General features: G+C 45.3%; 1 protein-coding gene across 7 annotated transcripts in view; it reads right to left on the bottom strand.

Moving 5' to 3' along the window:
* Positions 1-19,422, bottom strand: part of RBPMS (RNA binding protein, mRNA processing factor) — a 572,887-nt gene that overhangs the window by 72,063 nt on the left and 481,402 nt on the right. The window lies entirely within an intron of this gene.

The raw sequence follows: 19,422 nt of genomic DNA, 5'->3' as shown, positions 1-19,422 counted from the left end.
ACGTCCAGCACAGGCTGGGAGAACTGGAACAAGGGCATTAAGTCTCGAAGAACCAAGCCATCAAGTGCAGAGACTGTAGGTTGGGATGAAGAAGAGAACTGTGACTCTGTGTAAGCAAAGAAGGAAAAACAGGGAGAAGAAGGGGCTCCCTGGAACTGAGTTGTAACAGAAGGGAGAACCACGGTTGTCGGGGCCACCGAGAAGCTATCAGAATCATGGTGGCACACGTGGACTTGAGCCTGACGAGAGTCTTCAGAATCAGAGGGAATGGAGGGAACGCATACAGAAATAGGTTCATCCAATCCAGTAGAAAAGCATCCGCCTCGAGCCTGAGAGGGGTGTAAACCCTGGAGCAGAAGCGGGGCAACTTGTGATTGAGGGGGGGGACGCAAACAGATCGACATCCGGGGTCCCCAACGAGCAAACACCTAATGCAGAGTCAAGGAATGGATGGACCATTCGTGAGGCTGCAGAAGACGACTCAACCTGTCCGCCAGACAATTGTGCTGGCCCTGTTTGTTGATATAATACATGGCGACCTGGTTGTCCGTGCGGATTAGCACCACTTGGTCGCGAAGCAGGTGACAAAAAGCCTTCTGGGTGAGGAAAATCGCTTGAACTTCCAGTAGATTGATGTGACAAAGGCGGTCGGCATGGGACCAAAGACCCTGAGTGCGAAGACCGTCCAGATGAGCCCCCCAAGCATAGGCCAACTAGTCCGTCGTGAAGACCTTTTGCGGAGGAGGAATACGGAGGTGAAGTCTGGCAAAAGGAGTCACGTGAACCATAAAGACCATGTGACCGAGGAGGACCATTAGGAGATGAGCCGGGGCCGAAGACAGATGGGCCACCCTCTGGCATAAACAAACAAGGGCCTCCTGCTGAGGCCGAGGCAAGAAGGAGCGCAGACGAACTGTGTCCAGGACCGCTCCGATGAACTCCAGAGACTGGGATGGAGAGAGGTGAGACTTGGGGAAGTTCACCTCGAAGCCGAGGCTCTGAAGGAGTGAGATGGTTTGATTCGTCGCTCGCAGAACTTCCTGGCGAAGAGGATGCTTTGGTCAACCAGTCGTCGAGGTAGGGAACAACCTGCAGGCTGCGGAGACACAGGGCCGCAGCTACCACAACCAGGCATTTTGTGAAAACCCTCGGAGAGGCCGCCAGGCCGAAGGGAAGAACACAATACTGGAGATGGAGATCCCCCATCCAGAATCTCAGAAACTGGCGCGAGGCCGGGTGTATAAGAATGTGCGTGTACGCCTCTTTGAGGTCCAGTGAACACAGCTAGTCCCCTTCATCCAAGAGGGGGTACAACATCGGAAGGGTGAGCATTCTGAACCGTTCCTTGACTAGAAACTTGTTCAGGGCACAGAGGTCCAGGATCGGACGCAAATCACCCGTCTTCAAGTTTCAAGTTTATTAGGATTTTATATACCGCCTATCAAGGTTATCTAAGCGGTTTTCACAATCAGGTACTCAAGCATTTTCCCTATCTGTCCCGGTGGGCTCACAATCTATCTAACGTACCTGGGGCTATGGAGGATTAAGTGACTTGCCCAGGGTCACAAGGAGCAGCGGCGGGGTTTGAACCCACAACCGCAGGGTGCTGAGGCTGTAGATCCAACCACTGCGCCACACACTCCACACACTTGTCTTCTTGGGCAACAGAAAATACTCTACACACCAACGATGGGGATCGGTGATGGAGATAACCCGGTTGTACTTAGTACAGTTTTTGAACCCAGAGCGAGGCCGGGGCATAAGCAAAAAGACGACTGCGGCCCCGTGAGGCCAAGCAGCCAGAGCAAGACCGGAGACCCGGTCAAAAATACACGAAAGAAAATAATAAAGAAGCGAGCACAGCAACTTAAACGAAAATAAAAAAGAAAGCTGTGGTGCAAGAGGGACGAGATCGCACATAGCAAGTGAGCAGTGCTTCTGGCTCCGTGGAAAATATTGAACTGAGGCCACGCTGATGAGACGCATGCCCTAGACCGGGCGGGAGGGGCACACGTGCATGCGCAGGTCAATCGCAAGCTTGAAGGTCTTCAAGCAAGTCTGCTTGTGAAAACGTCCGCTAGGGGGCTCCGTCGGTGACGTCACCCACATGTAGAGAATATGCTGCCTGCTTGTCCTGGGATAAAATATAATATGTCTGCCTTATTTATTTAAAACAGCTGTTTCAAAAAGGAGCTTATTTCTTTAATCTATTATGAACAAAAAAATTCACGTAACAAGATACTAGTTAATGTGAAAAAACCTAGATAAGGTGGAGAAAGCTTAAGAAACTGGGGGTGGGGGTAGGTGGGAGGATAGGCAAGTTAAGCTGAGAATGTCTAAAGACCTGAAAAGAAACAGGATTGTGCATGCATGAGAGCATGTGAATGTCTCCAGAAATTAAACTTCATCTTCTTACACTGTTGAGTTCTGTTTTCAACCCATTTATAATAATCTTACAATTATTTCTGTGTTCCAACACCATACGTATATTAATTTCAGTGTTTCCATGCTGGAAGTAAGAGAAGATTATTATGTCATCAATGCTGTAGGTAACACTGAAGACCTTACAATTTTTTAAACCGGAAGTTGCGTCAGAGGAGAAACTTCCGCCCACACACACACACGCTACTGCTTGCAGGCTCCAACAGCTTTGTGAAAGTTACTCAAAATGCGCCGCAAAGGTAAGGGGAAGATAGATTCGGGTAGGTAGGAAGGAGGGGGGGCGTGTGCGATTGGTGACCGTGCGTGTTCCTTCCCTTAACTGCGAGGACAAGGCCATTCACCGCTCCACAGAGCGGTGGATAGCCTTGTCCCTGTACCCGCAGTGAGCACTTTTCCTCCCCCTCACCGTTTCAGCAGCTACCCGCGGGTAACAGCCACTGTGTCATTCTTTATATTTACCATTACTCACAGTCTGTCTGTAACATATCGTTTATAACATACCACACTAGTCTCTCAGGGGCATCCCCACCTGGGCAAAGCGATCACCTTCCAGGCTGGAGACCAGCAGGGGCACCCCCAATGCTCCTCACAGCCAAGAGCGTCTTCAACTGGGCGCTGTAGGAAGGTGGCAGCCACCATTCTCAGGCCGCAGCAGGACCCAGGCTCGTGGCGTACTGACGTCACTCCCCAGCCACATGCTTCTCCTGGCTGGTTCTCCGCACGCCCTTTACCACCACAACCGAGCCTCGGCCCACGAGGGTTGGCCAGCATGCTGCTACTGCGCGCATGCCCCGAAGACGTTGGTAGACTCCATACAGTTTGGAAGGTACCGGGGGGGGGGGGGGAGGTTACATTTGCTCCGTAAGACGCACCCTTATTTCCACCCACTTTTTTTGGGGGAAAAAGTACACCTTATGGAGCGAAAAATACGGTAATTTAATGGAAGCAAGGCTGGTTTGTCCATCATTGGGTAAGGAATATATCCTTTTAGCCAGTATATTGGGGCTGGATGCTCTTCTTTCTTTCTTGAGAAATGAAGGAGTGGCAGAAACTGCCTCTCTCCAAGGCTGGCATGACCTGACAAAAGGAAGAAATTTGAACAGGTACAGATCTAAGAGAGAGCCTAGAGAGAGCAACCAATATTTATTTATTCCCGACTTGCTATACTGCTTCAACTGTCTGGCAGAACAAAGCAATTTACAAACTAAATAAAATCAAAAGAAATGAACTCCAAGTATGAGACCAAAAAGATACTTTCACACCAAACACAGTCAGCATCTTCAAAGGGACTGGAGACCAGCAAACGTCAGTCCAAAGGCCAGAATCAGGAGTTGAAAGCTTGTTGAAAAAGCCAGGCCTTAATAGCGATTTGGAAGTTTTAGTCGACTGTTCAGTGCGTAGTGTTACAGACATTGAATTCCATAGTGCATGGGCTGCAAAGAAAAATGCACTATGCTGCGTGCTCTCAAGCTTTGCAGAACAGCGCCCCAGCAACACTAGGCAATTGCCATTCAGTGATATTGACACGTGCTGGGGAGTATGGGATAGCCAGACTGGACAAGTAAGGTGGGGTGTCTTGGCAAAATGCTTTGAAAGCAAGTGGGAGGGTTTTAAATTACATATGATAAGCCAGTTATATTTTTTGAGCAGTGGGGTGACAATCTTTTCGTCACCAGTAGGAAAAGAAGCTGAATGGCTGTATTTATGTGATCTTTCAATTTTGCTCATCACTTACCTCATCTTACACATTCCTTCCCTCCTACTCCATACCGCCTCGTTTACTCAACTGTCTTCTACCCCTTCCCAAATCTAACTGATGTAACCTCGCTGTCCTTACAGCACCTTTAGTTGTACACCGTCTTGAACTGAAAAGGTATGACAGGATATAAATAAAGCTATTAATATTATTTTGTAGAGTCTGGAGTCTCTTAAATAAGGACTAAGTAGTGTTGGTACAGTAGATTGCAGCAATCTGTTTGTGATACAAGTAGGGATAATATCACTGAGTGGAATGAATCTGCATTGAAAAGACATCTAACTGTAAGAAGTTGTCATAAAAAGCCAGTTGTGCATTCAGAGGAAACATGAACAGTGAAAGTATGCTGAGAATCAATGATGAGCCATAGATAACGAAAACTAGGTGTTGGAATGTTGGATATTCCTAGTAAAGTAAGGGGTTCAGAAAGTGGAGACAGGTGACCTGTCCGTCAGCAGGTTACAATTTTATCACAATTGAGAACCAACTGATGATCTGCTAGCCACCCAGCTATGATATGTAGAAACTGCTGTAGACAAGAGAGGCTGGGGGAGTGTAAATTAGTATGATAAGGTAAAATAATGTCATGACCATAAATGTGAAATGAGATACTGTAGTTTTGAATTACAGTAGCAAGTGGGCAGATGAAGATATTAATATAATTTTTGGAGTACCCCTCAAAAGGCAGATAAGCCAACACAGTGCATCTCAGGGGCACTGGAACATCTTTTTGCTTGGAAGGGCTAAACCAATCAATCTACAGCCCCACCCATTTTCCAGTTGCTGATGCAGTGTTAGGTAAAAATATTGTCCAACACAACCCATGCGTTACAACCCCAATCCACCTATGGTGTCAAGATGCAACATATTATTGTTAAGGGTGCCCAAACCCACCTCAATTCCACCCGCAGCTCCTGAACCCAACTCTAGCATCTCCCCTTCCCTACCATTCCATATTCCCTCATCACCCCCTATTCCCCCCCCAACTCCATGACATCCAGAATTTCTCTCCCTTTCTACTCTTCCCCTTTGGTGTCTTGGTGTTCAGCATCTCTCTCAGTTCCTACCTCCTTCCCCCTTGCGATCTCCATCATTTTTCTCTTTCCTGGCTCCCCCTATATTTTCTTTCTTTCCCTCTTCCACTTCTTATCTCACTTCCACCTATGACAGTAACACAAGACACACTGTTGTAGGCCAGCACAAGGCCTTGAGCATCCTTGCATACTCAAGGCCTGCTGGCTCCCACCTCTCTGAACTTCCTGATGGGGGGAGGGATCCAGCAGGCCTTGATCATGCACAAATACACAAGTTCCTGCACCAGCACATCACACTGTATCCTGCATCGCTGCACTGGGAGAAGGAAGGTAAGAAGTAGAGGGAGGGAAGGAAAATTTGGGGGGTGCCAAGGCACCAGTGGCTCTCCCCATTTCGATAACTCTCAGAGGAGGTGTATAGAAAATGCCGACAGGGAAATGTTTTGAAAAAGATGTGTAGTCCTTTTAAAACATGAAGTACACGTTATTTTAATAACTCACACACAGCATTCTCTCTTGAAATCTGTGCCTGCTGCAGATATGCATGTAAGTGGTGGCTTTTCTAAAATCACTAGTCCTGGGTATATGCCCATTTTCATGTACAAACTACTGGTAGCTAATGATCAATTATGAAAAAAATTTCAATCAAGTCCAGACTTCTCCAAATAAATTCCTAGGTCCTGTAAAGCTTTCTCCTGAACTCCAAGAAGAAAATACTTAATTCTTTTAACCATTAACATGTTTGCATTTTCTTGTTTAAGAATTGATGTAGTTTATTTTCAGTAATTTCAACATTTGCTTTCCAGTTCCACTTACTCCTTTCTGTTCAGTACTCACTGATCCTTAAGAATAGAGCAATCCTATAAGACATCACAGAATAAGGAAGAAGAAGGCAAAAGAATACAGGAGAAAGAGCCAAATAGGAGAGAAGTTTCAGCTTTGATTGGGAAAAGGATAATGTGACCATTTATTTTTTTCATCAAAACGGGACATCTTTTAATTGTCGGTCCCGCCCCCAATCCTGCCCTACCCCCACCTCAATCCCGCCCCCCAATTTCTTCCATTCATTTCTCATGTACACATAATATCTTATTAATTCATAATGGTAACCATAAAATAAAAAAAAACCCAGAAAGCATACTATACGCAGAGAAAATGTTAATTATCATTTATATTTGGGGGGTTTCAAAGATGTCAAGGCAGATGACTTTAAAATATGCAATGTCACCTCAGTAACTATAGAAAAATAGACAAATATAGATGCAAAATATAGACAGCAGATCTAAATTCTCAAAACTGACACATTTTGATCACTAAATTTAAAATAAAATCATTTTTCTACCTTTGCTGTCTGGTGATTTCATGAGTCTCTGGTTGCGTTTCCTTCTGACTGTGCATCCTTTCTTTCTGCACTCAGGACCAACAATTGTCCCTTTCTATTCCCTCCCTCCTTCCTTCCTATGTCCTTAGTGCCCCTTCCTGTGTCCTTAGTGCCCCCAGTGCCTCCTTCCTATGTCCTTAGTGCTCCATCCCATGTCCTTAGTGCCCCCAGTGTCTCCTTCCTATGTCCTTAGTGCCCCCAGTGCCACTTCCCATGTCCTTAGTGCTCTTAGTGCCTCCTTCCCATGTCATTAGTGCTTCCTTCTTATGTCCTTAGTGCCCTTTCCTATATCCTTAGCGTCCTCAGTGCCTCCTTCCTATGGCCCCCTCACTGCCTTCCAGCCTTTGTCCCACCCCCTCCCCCGAAGCCAGCCTGCCTGCCTACCTCCCTCCCTGTCTGCCTCCCTCCAGCGCCCGATTAAACCCCGCCCCCCTGCCACTGCCTGCCAGCCTCCCTCAAGCGCCGAATCAAACTCCCGTTCCCCCGCCGCCGCTGCACCTTCTTCTTGCTGCCCAGAAGCCTTCTTCCCGACGCCAATTCTCACAACAGAGAGGAAGAAACAAAGTAAAATAGTAGAGTTAGAAACAAAGTAAAATAGTAGAGAGAGAGAGAGAGAAAGTGAATGCAGGTAGAAAATCACAATCCAAAACGTAACAAAATTATGAATAACGCAATAACAGCAAAAGGTCCTTGTTGGGGTAGGATTAATTTTGTGAAGTTGGTAGGTATGCTTAAAGTGACCATACGTACTGTTCTGAACAGGACTGTCCCTTTTTCAGATCCCCTGTCGCAACACCTGGACATGCCTTTCTTGCTGTTGTTGCGGTGGGCAGGAAGCAGCAGCGGGCAGCGGTGGCGGACCGGGTGGGGGAGAAGAATCAGTGGTAGGCTTTGGAGGGAGGGAGGCAGACAGACAGGCAGGCTGGCTGGCTTCAGTGCGGCAAGGAGGTAGGCTGGCTGGCTTCGGGGTTGGGACAAAGGCTAGAAGGCAGTGAGAAGGACATAGGAAGGAGAGAGGAAGGAAGGAAGGAGAGAAAGAGGCAGAGAAAAGGGGGGGGGGGGTTGTAAGCAGATTAGAAAGACTAGAGAGAGAAAGGCCTGGACCAAAGGGGAAAGACAGGAGGCAGATGCTGGACTATGGGAGGTGCAGACAGAGGGGGAGAGATCCTGAGGAAGAACAGAGAAATGCAAGATCATAATAGAGGAGGGAGACCTGGAACAAAGGAGAACTGACACTGGATATGGGAAGGGTAACAGAGGGCAAAGAGAGAGAGACCTGGACCCAAATAAGATGGGGCTGGATTGTGATTGAAATGTTGGAAAAGAAAGAAAGAATGCACAATTAGAAGGAAGTAAACTAAACTAAACTAAACCTTAGATTTGTATATCGCGCCATCTCCGCAAGCGCAGAGCTCGGCACGGTTTACAGAGTTAAGAGGAAAGAGAGGGACAGAATACTGGAGAATGGGAGGTGATTAGATTTTTGCAAAGAGCCAAGTTTTCAAGTGTTTGCGGAAGGATTGGAAGGAGCTTGAGTTTCTGAGTGGGGATGAGAGGTTGTTCCAGAGTTCTGTGGTTCTAAAGGGGAGAGATGTTCCAAGTTTTCCTGCGCGGGATATACCTTTTATAGAGGGGAATGATAGTTTCAGTTTTTGGGAGGGTCTGGTGGAGTGTGGTTTTGAGGAATTCCAAAAGAGTGGGATGACGAGAGGAAGGACGCCATGTAGGATCTTGAAGGCTAAGCAGGCACATTTAAAGAGGACTCTGGAGTATACTGGGAGCCAGTGAAGCTTGGAGAGGAGTGGGGAGACATGATCGAACTTGCCTTTTGCGAAAATAAGCTTAGCCTCGGCGTTCTGAATTAGCTGAAGTCTATGGAGGTTTTTCTTAGTTAGGCTTATATAGATGGAATTGCAGTATTCCAGTCTAGAGAGGATAGTAGATTGAACGAGGACGGTAAAGTGAGAATGATGAAAGCAGGATCTCACCTTCCTCAACATATGAAGGCAAAAGAAGCATTTTTTTATCAAAGAGTTGAGGTGATCATTGAAGGAGAGAGAGGAGTCTATGACGATGCCTAGGACTTTGCTTGAAAACTCAAGCAGAAGAGTGGGTCCAGAAGGTAATGGGATGGAGGTGGGTAAATGATCTAATGTTGGGCCGAGCCAAAGTAGTTTTGTTTTGGACTCATTCAGTTTCATTTGTACAGATTGGGCCCAGGATTGGAGATTCGTAATACAAGTGGATATGTTCTCAGCGAGGTTCGAGAGGTTCGAGTCGGTCTCGAGGAGGAGGAGGATGTCATCGGCGTAGGTGTAGAGAGTTTCTAGGGGGGATAGATGAAGGAGTTTCAGAGAGGACATGTAGATGTTGAAAAGGATAGGAGAGAGGGGGGAGCCTTGCGGGACTCTACATTTCGGTTTCCAGGGGGGAAGATGAAGTACCGTTTAGGTTAACGGTGTAGGAGCGAAGCGTAGGAATTTCGAGAACCAATCTAGGACTGTGGAGCTTATGCCTATTTCGGAGAGTTGGAAGATTAGGATATCGTGATGAACGACATTGAAAGCTGCGGAGAGGTCGAATTGTAGGAGAACAGCGAATTTGTTGCGAGAATGGAGTTGTTGCACCTTAGAGATTAGTGAGGCCAGAAGGGATTCGGTGCTGAAGTTGGGTCTGAAGCCAAATTGGTGGGGTAGGAGGATAGAGAATCTTTCTAGGTAGGATGAAAGTTGAGTGGATATGATGGATTCTAATAACTTGGTTAGGAGGGGGATATTAGCTATTGGGCGGTAGTTTGATGGTATGGAGGGGTCAAGGTCGGCCTTTTTCAATAGAGGGGCCAATGAAATATGTCCCATGTCGGAGGAGAAGAGGCCCGATGTAAGGGCTGAGTTTATAAGTTCGGTGAGGGAAGCGATGGCCTGTGTAGAGGTGTTCTCGAATAGGTAGGAGGGGAAAGGGTCCAAGGTGCACTTGCAAGTACAACCAGACACTCATGAACTCACCAGACAACAAAGGTAGGAAAAATGATTTTATTTTCAATTTAGTGATCAAAATGTGTCCGTTTTGAGAATTTATATCTGCTGTCTATATTTTGCACTATTTGCCTATTTTTCTATAGTTGTTGAGATGACACTGCATATTTTAAAATCATCTGCCTTGACATCTTTGAAAAAAAAACCAAACTCGTAAATGATAATTAACATTTTCTCTGCGTACAGGGTGCTTTGTATTTTTTTTTAAAAAGAATTTATGTTTACCATTATGAATTAATAAGATATTGTGTGTACATGAAAAATGAATAGAAGAAATTGGGGGCAGGATTGGGGGCGGGGCAAGGGTGGGATTGGGGTGGGGCTAGGGCAGGACTGACAATTAATAGATGTCCCCTTTTGATGAAAAAAATAAATGGTCACGTTAGGTATGCTCTATTGAATATCTAAAGTGCAGAGAGTCTATGGGCTCCTTTTATCAAGCCGCGCTAGCGGTTTAACGTGCGTAATAGCGCGCATTAAACCGCTGGCCGCGCTAGCCGCTATTGCCTCCTCTTGAGGCGTTAACCCCGCTAGCGCGGCTTGATAAAAGGAGCCCTATAAAACATGATTATTACCTAGATCTCATTGTACAGAAACACTGAGAGATACAGGTAGATACTAAAACCAATAGGAGAAAACTTTTTCACTCAGAGAATAGTTAAGCTCTGAAACATACTGCCAGAGGATGTGGTAAGAGCAGTTAATGTAGCTGGATTTAAAAAAAAGGTTTGAACACAACAACATAAAGAGTTTGCCGCCATGTTTCACTTTTTGCATGAATTCTTTCCCTTTTTCCCTTTTCCTTATTTTTCTGTTCTTGATCTTTGGATGTACTTGTGTTCTAATATGTATAATCACTACATTTGTATTATGCATCCCTTGATCTTGTTGTATGCCTTTTGCTTTTTCACAAAACCAATAAAAATCTTTTGAACTTAAAAAAAAAGAATTCCATTATCACTGGTTGGTCTCAAGAAAACACTTGGTTTTTTAAGCAAAAAATTTTCAATATACTGTAAAATGGGCAATACAAAATAAGAAATCTATCTATCTATCTATATAGATATAGCACTTATCTCAATGATTAATCATCCAATGGGTCCTGCCGTTTTCACTCGAGAATGAAGGGCTTCATCAGGAATTATATATAAGTGCAGCATTATACCACATTTTTTTATAAATTGCCACAATTTCATATGCTATATAAGCAATCCTTTAACAAAGAGATTTCCAGGTGCCTAAAAAAAATGGCGCCAGAATTGTGCCTCCAGAGGCGCCTAACGCCACTGTAGGTGTGGCTAACACCAGAAGTGGCATTAGACACCGGTAGGCACCTTTGTCGGTGTGATTCATGACAAAGGTAGGCGCCAGAAATGTAGGCCTTGAAAACGCTGGCCTACATTTCTGGCGCCTACCTTTGCCGGAGGAACTATTCTCTAAACAGCGTCATCACATGATTGACACACGACAAGCAGCCGCTTTTATGGGGGCTGCCAAAAGCGGCACTGTTTAGAGAATCCAGGACAATATGGACCTCTGGTCTGACCCAGCAGCGGCAATTCTTATGTTCTTATTTTGGCAAAGAAAACCCCTGGCATAACTACAGTGCACCTAAAGTTACAAGGCTTAGCGATGCCTAAACTTCCTTAAGCAGTGCTAAACGTGATTCTGTATAGTGTGCCTAACTTATATAGAATCATGCTTAGCGCCATACTAGTCAGTGCCAATTTTTAGGCAGCTATATAAAACCGGGCCTTGACTATCACTGACTGAATGTTCCCCAAAACCTTTTGTGAAATACTTATGTTTTTATCTCTGACAAACAGGTCAAAGTGATTTACAATAAAAAAAGGGTAGTTGGTGGCATTTATATAAGAGCCACTGTTTTACAAAGAAACAGATTGAAAACCCATGAGAAGCTCTGCTTCTGAAAGAGCTTTCACATGCACGAAGGGCGTTCAATAATTTATCTACCTGAGTCTGAACGAAAGTAGCAAGCATGTTGGAACAAGTCTGTGCATGTTGTGACGTGTTTCAAGGTTACTCATACACAGTTTGGTGATTGGGGATGCGACCTGGGTCTATCACAAAGATCCTGAGTTCAAAATGGAGTCAGTGAAGTAGAATCACAAGTCATCCTCCACCCTAAAAAAGGTCGAGACAGAATAAAATCTGCAGGCAAAATCATGGCAACTGTCTTCTGGGATGAAGGACTTTTGCTTCTGAAGTTCATGCCACACAAGACAAAAATAACTGGGAAGAGTTACTCCAACACAATGATCGATTTGCAGGAGTCAATCAAGGAGAAAAGACAAGGAAAACTCACAGTAGGTGTGCTACTTCTTCATGACAATGTGGCGGTGCACATGTCATGACAATCACAGGCTGTCATCTTAGGTTATTTCTTGTTCCGTGTTTTGAAGAGATCTCTCCATGGACAGCGGTTTCCAAGTGATGAAGATGTCAAGGAAGCTGTGACATCCTGGTTTGAAGGTCAAACAGAAGAATTCTTTGCAAAGGGATTAAAAGTCATTGCAAGAAAAGTGGATGAAGTGTAAGGAGAAGTGTAAGGAGCTATCAGGGGACTATATACTGAAAAATGAAACAAAAACTCTTTCCTACTGAGGTAGATAAATTATTGAACGCCCCTTGTATATGCAAGAGGAAGATTATTACAACTTTTGTGTGGAAGTGCTATTATTTACAAGTGGAAAACTAAAAATAAAGGAAATAAATACATTTTAGGGAACTGCATGGCCAAGGGGAGCCAGTTAAGGAGACAAGTCCCAAAATGGAAACATTTGAGATTTCTGAGGTGTCTTTTTCATGTCAGCTCAAAACAATTACAGTGGTACCTTGGATTACGAGCATAATCCGTTCCAGGAGCATGCTCGTAATCCAAAATGCTTATTTATCAAAGCGAGTTTCCCCATAGAAAATAATGGAAACTCGCTTTGATACGTTCCCACCCCCATCCCCCTCGATAACCAGCATTGCTCCCCCCCCAGCTTGCAAAGTCCCCCTCGCTCCAACCGGCACCCCCCCCACGCGAACCGGCCCCCCTGCCCTAACAACTTAAACTTAACCCCCCCTCCCCCGTCTAGCGCAGGCACAGATCGTGTGCCTAGAAGATCTTCCGGTTTCTGCCTGCCTGCCTTGAGCATGCATCTGCGCATGCTCAAGGACTTCTAATTCTCCCTCCGGACCTTCCCTTCTTCACTGGCGCTTGCCAGCACCAAAATTAAGTTTTCTTTGGGCCTCCTAGGCCCAAGCTGGGAAAAATACACTGCCACACAAACGTGAATGCACGCCGATGTCATCAACTCATATGCATGCCGACGTCATCAGCGCACTTCTTAGCCGCGAAACCACCACCAATGTGAACGGACGTAACCAGCACATGTGGCCGCTGCCGCGTCCGTGTGCTGGGCCAACTTCTGGCGCTTCTGGCACCACTTTAACCTGCCCCTTAACAATAAGCTTGTTGCGGCTGACAGGGAGCTCTGCCGCAACCCAAAATCCAGGCAGCCCGACATCATCGGCTGCCCCCTGGGCCCCAAACCAGCCGCAACCATGCTGGCTCTCTCTTCCCGCGGCTCAGGAGAACCGCAAATATGCACTTGATTTGGCAGAAACGCCGGATCAAAAGGTAAATCTTTTTTTCTTTGTTTTTTTTTTAACCTTGGTTACAATAAGTAGCGGCTTTTCTGAGATCACTATTTATGCTTGTGCAAATCTGCATTTTACACATGTAAATGGCACCTAACCCTTCTCAAATCACCTAAGTGTAACCACCTGTCTTCCCCCTCCCCTCCCCCACACAAACACACAAGTCTTGCTAATGGAACTAAATTCATGGGAATGTTATCAACTAGCAGGCAAAAAACAAAAGAAAAACTGCAGACAACATGTACAAGATGCAAGCTGTGTTTATTAAACCAAATATAAAATGCGGTAACTATTGTCACCCTTTTTATAAACCCTGGGTCCCAACACGGTCCGTGTTTCGGAGAACACGCCTTCTTCAGGGGTCCATTTGTTGTAAGGGTTAAAACAAACTGCAATATAAATTGGTAATAAGCAAAGCATGGTGTACAGTTGGATCATATTGATTGCTCAAATACAGGCGCTTTGCTTATTACCAATTTATATTGCGGTTTGGTTTACAACCAATGGACCCCTGAAGAAGGTGTGTTCCCCGAAACACGGACCGTGTCGGGACCCAGGGTTTATAAAAAGGGTGATAATAGTTACCACATTTTATATTTGGTTTAATACACACAGTCTGCATCTTGTACATATTGTCTGCAGTTTTTCTTTTGTTTTTTGCTTGCTGTCCTTTTATTGCAGACACTGTTGGATTTCCTTGTCGTTTGCCATCAACTAGCAGGCAACACACAAGAGAAAACTCTACCATAATCACCGGATCACCATGAAGGGCAAAGAAAGAGAAAGCACGTCTGGAGGCTCCTTTACGATGGTTGTTGCTATCATCTGAAAATCTATCCCTTTCTAAGATGAAGAACCTTTACAGTTATTAAACTGTGTTCTGAACCTCCTGATTTTCTGATGAAAAGGTCTAGATACAATATGTAATACAACAACCTTTTATAAGAGATGTTCCGGCTGGAAAGATCAGTCAACTCAAGTCTCTCAGAGACAGATGGTCTGAACATTTTATGCAATGAGACCTAATAATTGTGGTTAACACTTTTTAACGGTAGTCCACATTGGTAACGTCCCACTCAGTTCTGCTTTCTACCAGAACCATTCAGTTCTGTAAATCTGAGCCATGTGTTGCCTAAACTCCTTCACTACGAATGCTAGGAAGTTTTTCTTTACCCAGCGTGTGGTGGACATCTGGAATGCGCTTCCAGAGGACGTAATAGGACAGAGTTCAAGAAAGGATTGGACAATTTCCTGCTGGAAAAAGGGATAGAGGGGTATAGATAGAGGGCTACTGCACAGGTCCTGGACCTGTTGGGCCACCGCGTGAGCAGACTGCTGGGCACGATGGACCTCGGGTCTGACCCAGTGGAGGCATTGCTTATGTTCTTATGTTCTTAAGACAGAGAACAAGTGGAAGATTGGGTGCTGAGCAGCTTAAACTTCTTATTCTTTTTTCTTTTCTGGCATCTCATGACTCTCAGCTTTTTCACAGGTAGCACTGCCAATGAATCCATAGAGGACACTGAAGAAAGATTCCCACCCAGTGTGTTGTCTGCTTTATCCAGCAATGATCTTGGCTCTCACACAGACATTAGGTTTGCCAACATGACTCCCCTCACCAGAAAAATAGTGAAGATAACTATCCTATGCTTTCAAGACTCTTGTTTTACTATTATAAATAAACAGATGGATAAAAAATAGATTGTTGCTTGAAGCCCAAAATGGATAGGAAGTAAATCTTTAGAGGCTAAATTCAGAAAGACACATATCTACTGCACAGTTATACATGTCCTTTCAGAGTAAGCTCCCAGCTAGAGGCAGTGGAAAATCTGACTCATTGACATTTATTTGCTTCTGTCAACAGTCTAAGAAGAGCAGACCTGAGAATGAGTGATTCTGTGCGTGTCTGCAAAGCCAAAAAAACACAGCTCAGTCGTTCTTTGTGAGGGTGAGGAGCCAGCAGTGAGCCAAAGAGAACCCACAAGCAGACAACACGCAAGCGAAAACTCCTCCACAAAGGGCAAAGAGAGAGGGAAAGAGAGGGCACATCCAGAGACCCTACTGTAAGATGCTCCAGCTGGCAAGTCTTTCCGTGCCAGATGCACAAAACTCACCGTGTGTTTAATGATCGTTGCTAACTGGTTTAGCGTTGAAGTAGTTCAGTTATCGAGGTACATAACAGCAAATTGCAATCTTTTCCGTGGTTTGTAGCAGCCTTCGATAATCGTATGTAAATACATTACAACGAGCCTATCAGTATTAAAATGAGCACTCTGATCGATGCCCACATGATGAACAAAATGACGTGATTTTTAATGCTCCAAAATCAACAGATCTGGAGGTGCTGGTAGCGGTAAAAAAGTGGACAGCATTTTATTTTAAAGGGTATAAATGTTGTGAGTATGTTACACACGCATAATATCTGTCCCCTTAAAGATACCAAAAAAAAAAAAAGTTCTGTCAGGAACCTCCCATGACAGCCCACACTCCCCGAACTTAAAAAAAAAAAAAAAATCTGCAGGTGGGAAGTCCACTCCTTCCTGCTTTGGCCACCTGGACACCCCACCTTTAAATTAAAGAGCAGAGGGAGGGATGCCCACTCCCTTCTGCTGCTGGGGCCCCCGTGAACTTCTGACATCCCATCCAGAACCCCCAAACCCCCTAACTTTTCAATGACAATCCAGCAGGAGGGATGTCCACTCCCTCCTGTTGGCAGGCACACTTCTTCAAAACAGCAGGGATGTACTGGGAGGGGCCTAAGACTCTGATTGGTCCAGGTGCCTAAGGCCCCCCTCCCATAGGAGGGGCTTAAGGCTCTGGTTGAGGGGCCTTAAGTGCCTGGACCAATCAGAATCTTAGGCCACTCCCAGTGCATCCCTCCTGCTTCCAGGGCTCCTGCGAATCCTTCACAACCCCTTTCAACCAGTAGCTTTTGATGAAAATCCAGCAGGAAGGATGCCCGCTCCCTCCTGCCAGCAGGCTCGCCTCTTCTAAATGTCAGGCCTTCCCTTTCCCAGTGCATTGAAAGGTGTGTTGGGGGGGTTCGTTTGGGGATTCATGTGGGGGGGCTGTGGTGGTGGTGGCAGCAGCAAGAGGGAGTGGGCATATCTGCCTATCTTCAATTTAAAGGTGGGGAGAGTTTGTATTTGTGTGGGGGGGGAGGGCATGAGGGTGTGGGCTTCTCTCCTGCTGATTTTTTTTTAAGTTCAGGGGTATGGACCATCATTGGTAAGGGGGGAGCCTGACATGATTTTTTTTTTTTAAAGGCACAAATGTTATGCATGTATAACACACGTACAATTATGCCCATTAAAAAAAAAACCCCAACAAAAAACTAACTTTCCTGCCCCAAACAGCTGAGTGGCAGGAGGCTGTTTCAGGGCTTCCTCTGCCGCTTAGCTGTTCGGGGCTTCCTCTGCTGGCTCTGTACATGTGTCAGTCACTTTCTCCAATGACTGATTGGATGGAATTACGGCGGACTTCCAAGAAACTCATTTTCATGTGAAATTGTTTGAACATTAATTGCCATTTTCAAATTGGACTATTTATCAGCCCCACAGCGACCCACAGGATTTTAATGGTGATTTTAGAGCATCCGTGCCTCGGTGACAGCTGATCTGAGCATTTTCTTCAAGTGTAAGGAATGGCAGTACAATGCTGTCGGTATATTTACCTACAATAAACAGTGTTTGCGCAGCATTAGCGGTCGTAGGAAATTCTAAGAAACATGCAAGGGGCTCAGTTGAACTGTCCAGTCTCCCTCTATGTCTTTTTCTCATCCAATTTTCTAGAGACAAGAATCTTCTAGAGAGGATTAAAAATAAAAATACTTGTATATACAAAATCCAATATCTTTCATCCAGTGGTGTAGTGAGGGTAGGAGGCGCCTGGGGCACTGGTACCCCATTCTGCGCCAACCCCCCGCACCCTCCCCTCCCTGTGCCCTCCCTTCCCACTTCCGTACCTTTTGAAATCTTTGCCTCTGTGAGCAGTATCTCCAGCCTGCTGCTAGCGCTGACTCCACTTCTTGGCCCCATGACCCGGAAGTGATTTCAGAGGGAGCCAGGCTAGCGTGAACAGCAGGTGAAAGTAGTTGCTCGCCCTGGTGAAGATTTTAAAGAGGTACGGGAGTGGGGAAGCGAGCGTGGCATGAGGAGGGCATAAAGGTGCCGGTGTCCCCACCAAGACAGCGCCTGGGTCGTCCCCCCCCAATTACTATGCCACTGCTTTGAACAAACTCAAAATGTTCACTTCAGCTTGTTTTTGTTTGCAGTGCAGCCTTTTGCATTGTTATCACCTTGGTAATGGTGTCCTGGAAGGATTTCACAGGAAAGTTAGCAAGATGTGAGAAAAGGTGAGCTTTTACCACACCTTGGATTACCATGAGAGTCACCAACATGTAGTATCATAACATCGCAGATTGCTGACTACAGTGGTTGTCAGCCACTTCATAAGCAGTGTTATTTTAGCAGCCTGCAAGCATCAGGTTTCAAAGCTGCAGCTCAATGCTCCCAGGCTGCAGGTTAAAGGGCCATTCACAGCTCTGAAATCAACCCCATGAATACCTCCAAGCTCTGATCCTAACCTCAGCACAAGACCAACTGCTGATGATACTCCTTTCCCCACATATATGACCACAACCCCCAATCCTCAAGCTCTCCCTGGTCACCAACCCCCCTGCCCCATGAGCACCCTCCCCTCCCAGACCTCTCTGGTCTCTGTTGGTCCAATGGTTGCACAGGAGGAGAGATCCTCAGTCTCCCAGTCGTTCCTGCCCTCGATGGCACCCTCATTCAATTTGGCACCCCTATTTTAGTCCAGCTATTGCAGCAATAGTTTTAAGCAGGAGACTATGTATCACCTTCCAGAACCCTGCAATGGTGGATCCTGAAATCCAGCCACTTGATGTCACTGTTGTACAATAATGATGTCACCTTATAATTAGCCCTTGATCCAGGAACTGAACACTGGAATTGAGCCCTAGTCTCTTTGCATGGCAGGTGCCACTATGAAAGTCCATTTTCATGTTTTTCATCATAGGTATGGAAATTTCTAGCACTTCTAAAAGTATTATTGAGAGTTTTTCTGTCACCCTTGATTCAATTGAATGGTTTCAGATATTGACATATGAGACTTTATTCAGTGGATACTGGATTATAGAGCCAATTAGCACCATACTGTTCAAATAAGCTAGCATGCTAGGATGGCAAGTCTATAAATTGTCCCCAAGGTTTAAAGGTCCCCAGTGCCATACACTGGCACCAATTCTATAGCAACATCTTGGTATGCTGAATGATAGGCGCCAGCATTTATGCCAAGTCAATGGCAGTCATAATTGTTGGCACCTAAGTATGCCCTGAAGTGTGCTTAACTTATAGCATTCTATAAGTTATGTGTGTATCTCAGAGACATGCCCACAACCCAACCATACTCTGTCCATATTTAACCCCTGATGCATTCAGATGTTGCACTTGAATGATGACCAAGAGTCCTCCCATTCACCCACCCCCAGCAAACATTGTTTCTCTGGACTGGCAACCCAACTATGGATTCAATCAAACTGGGAGAAATTTTCATCTATAGGGTGGGCCACGGAAAAGTAGACCGCCTCTAATACCAGAAAGATGGTGTTCTCCCTGGAACAGTGAATAGTGATTGTGGAAGGTGCATAGATGTGAATGGGGACCACTTTCACCATCTGTTGTAACTTGTGGATAAGTGAATAAAAGCAATCCACTTGCTCATTATCTTGTCATACTATTGCCGGAGGTGAGTTACTTTTCCGTGGCCCACCCTGTAAAAGCAGAATATGTTTGATTCATGCTTGTGAATAGAAGGAGAACCAGATTAACAGCAAGATGATTTTCATAACTTTGTCTCTGGTACGGTTTTGTCTCTTCCTTGCGCTAAGAAATCAGTGACATCCACAATTTCCTAGAATTCAGACCTTGAATATTTACTCCTACATTCTGTAGGGATGTCATGTGACAGTAGTTTATCCTTTCACCTTTTTTTACACATTTGCTCTTTCCATGACGTCTACCAATACCTTAAAAGCAAAAAATGTTATATAACCTCTAAGCTTACTTGGCCATTCAGCTATTG

Source organism: Geotrypetes seraphini, chromosome 1, assembly GCF_902459505.1.
Source record: "Geotrypetes seraphini chromosome 1, aGeoSer1.1, whole genome shotgun sequence".
Classification (NCBI taxonomy): Eukaryota; Metazoa; Chordata; class Amphibia; order Gymnophiona; family Dermophiidae; genus Geotrypetes; species Geotrypetes seraphini.
The sequence above is the reverse complement of the archived record's forward strand: the minus strand, read 5'-3'. Positions and strand labels throughout refer to the sequence as shown.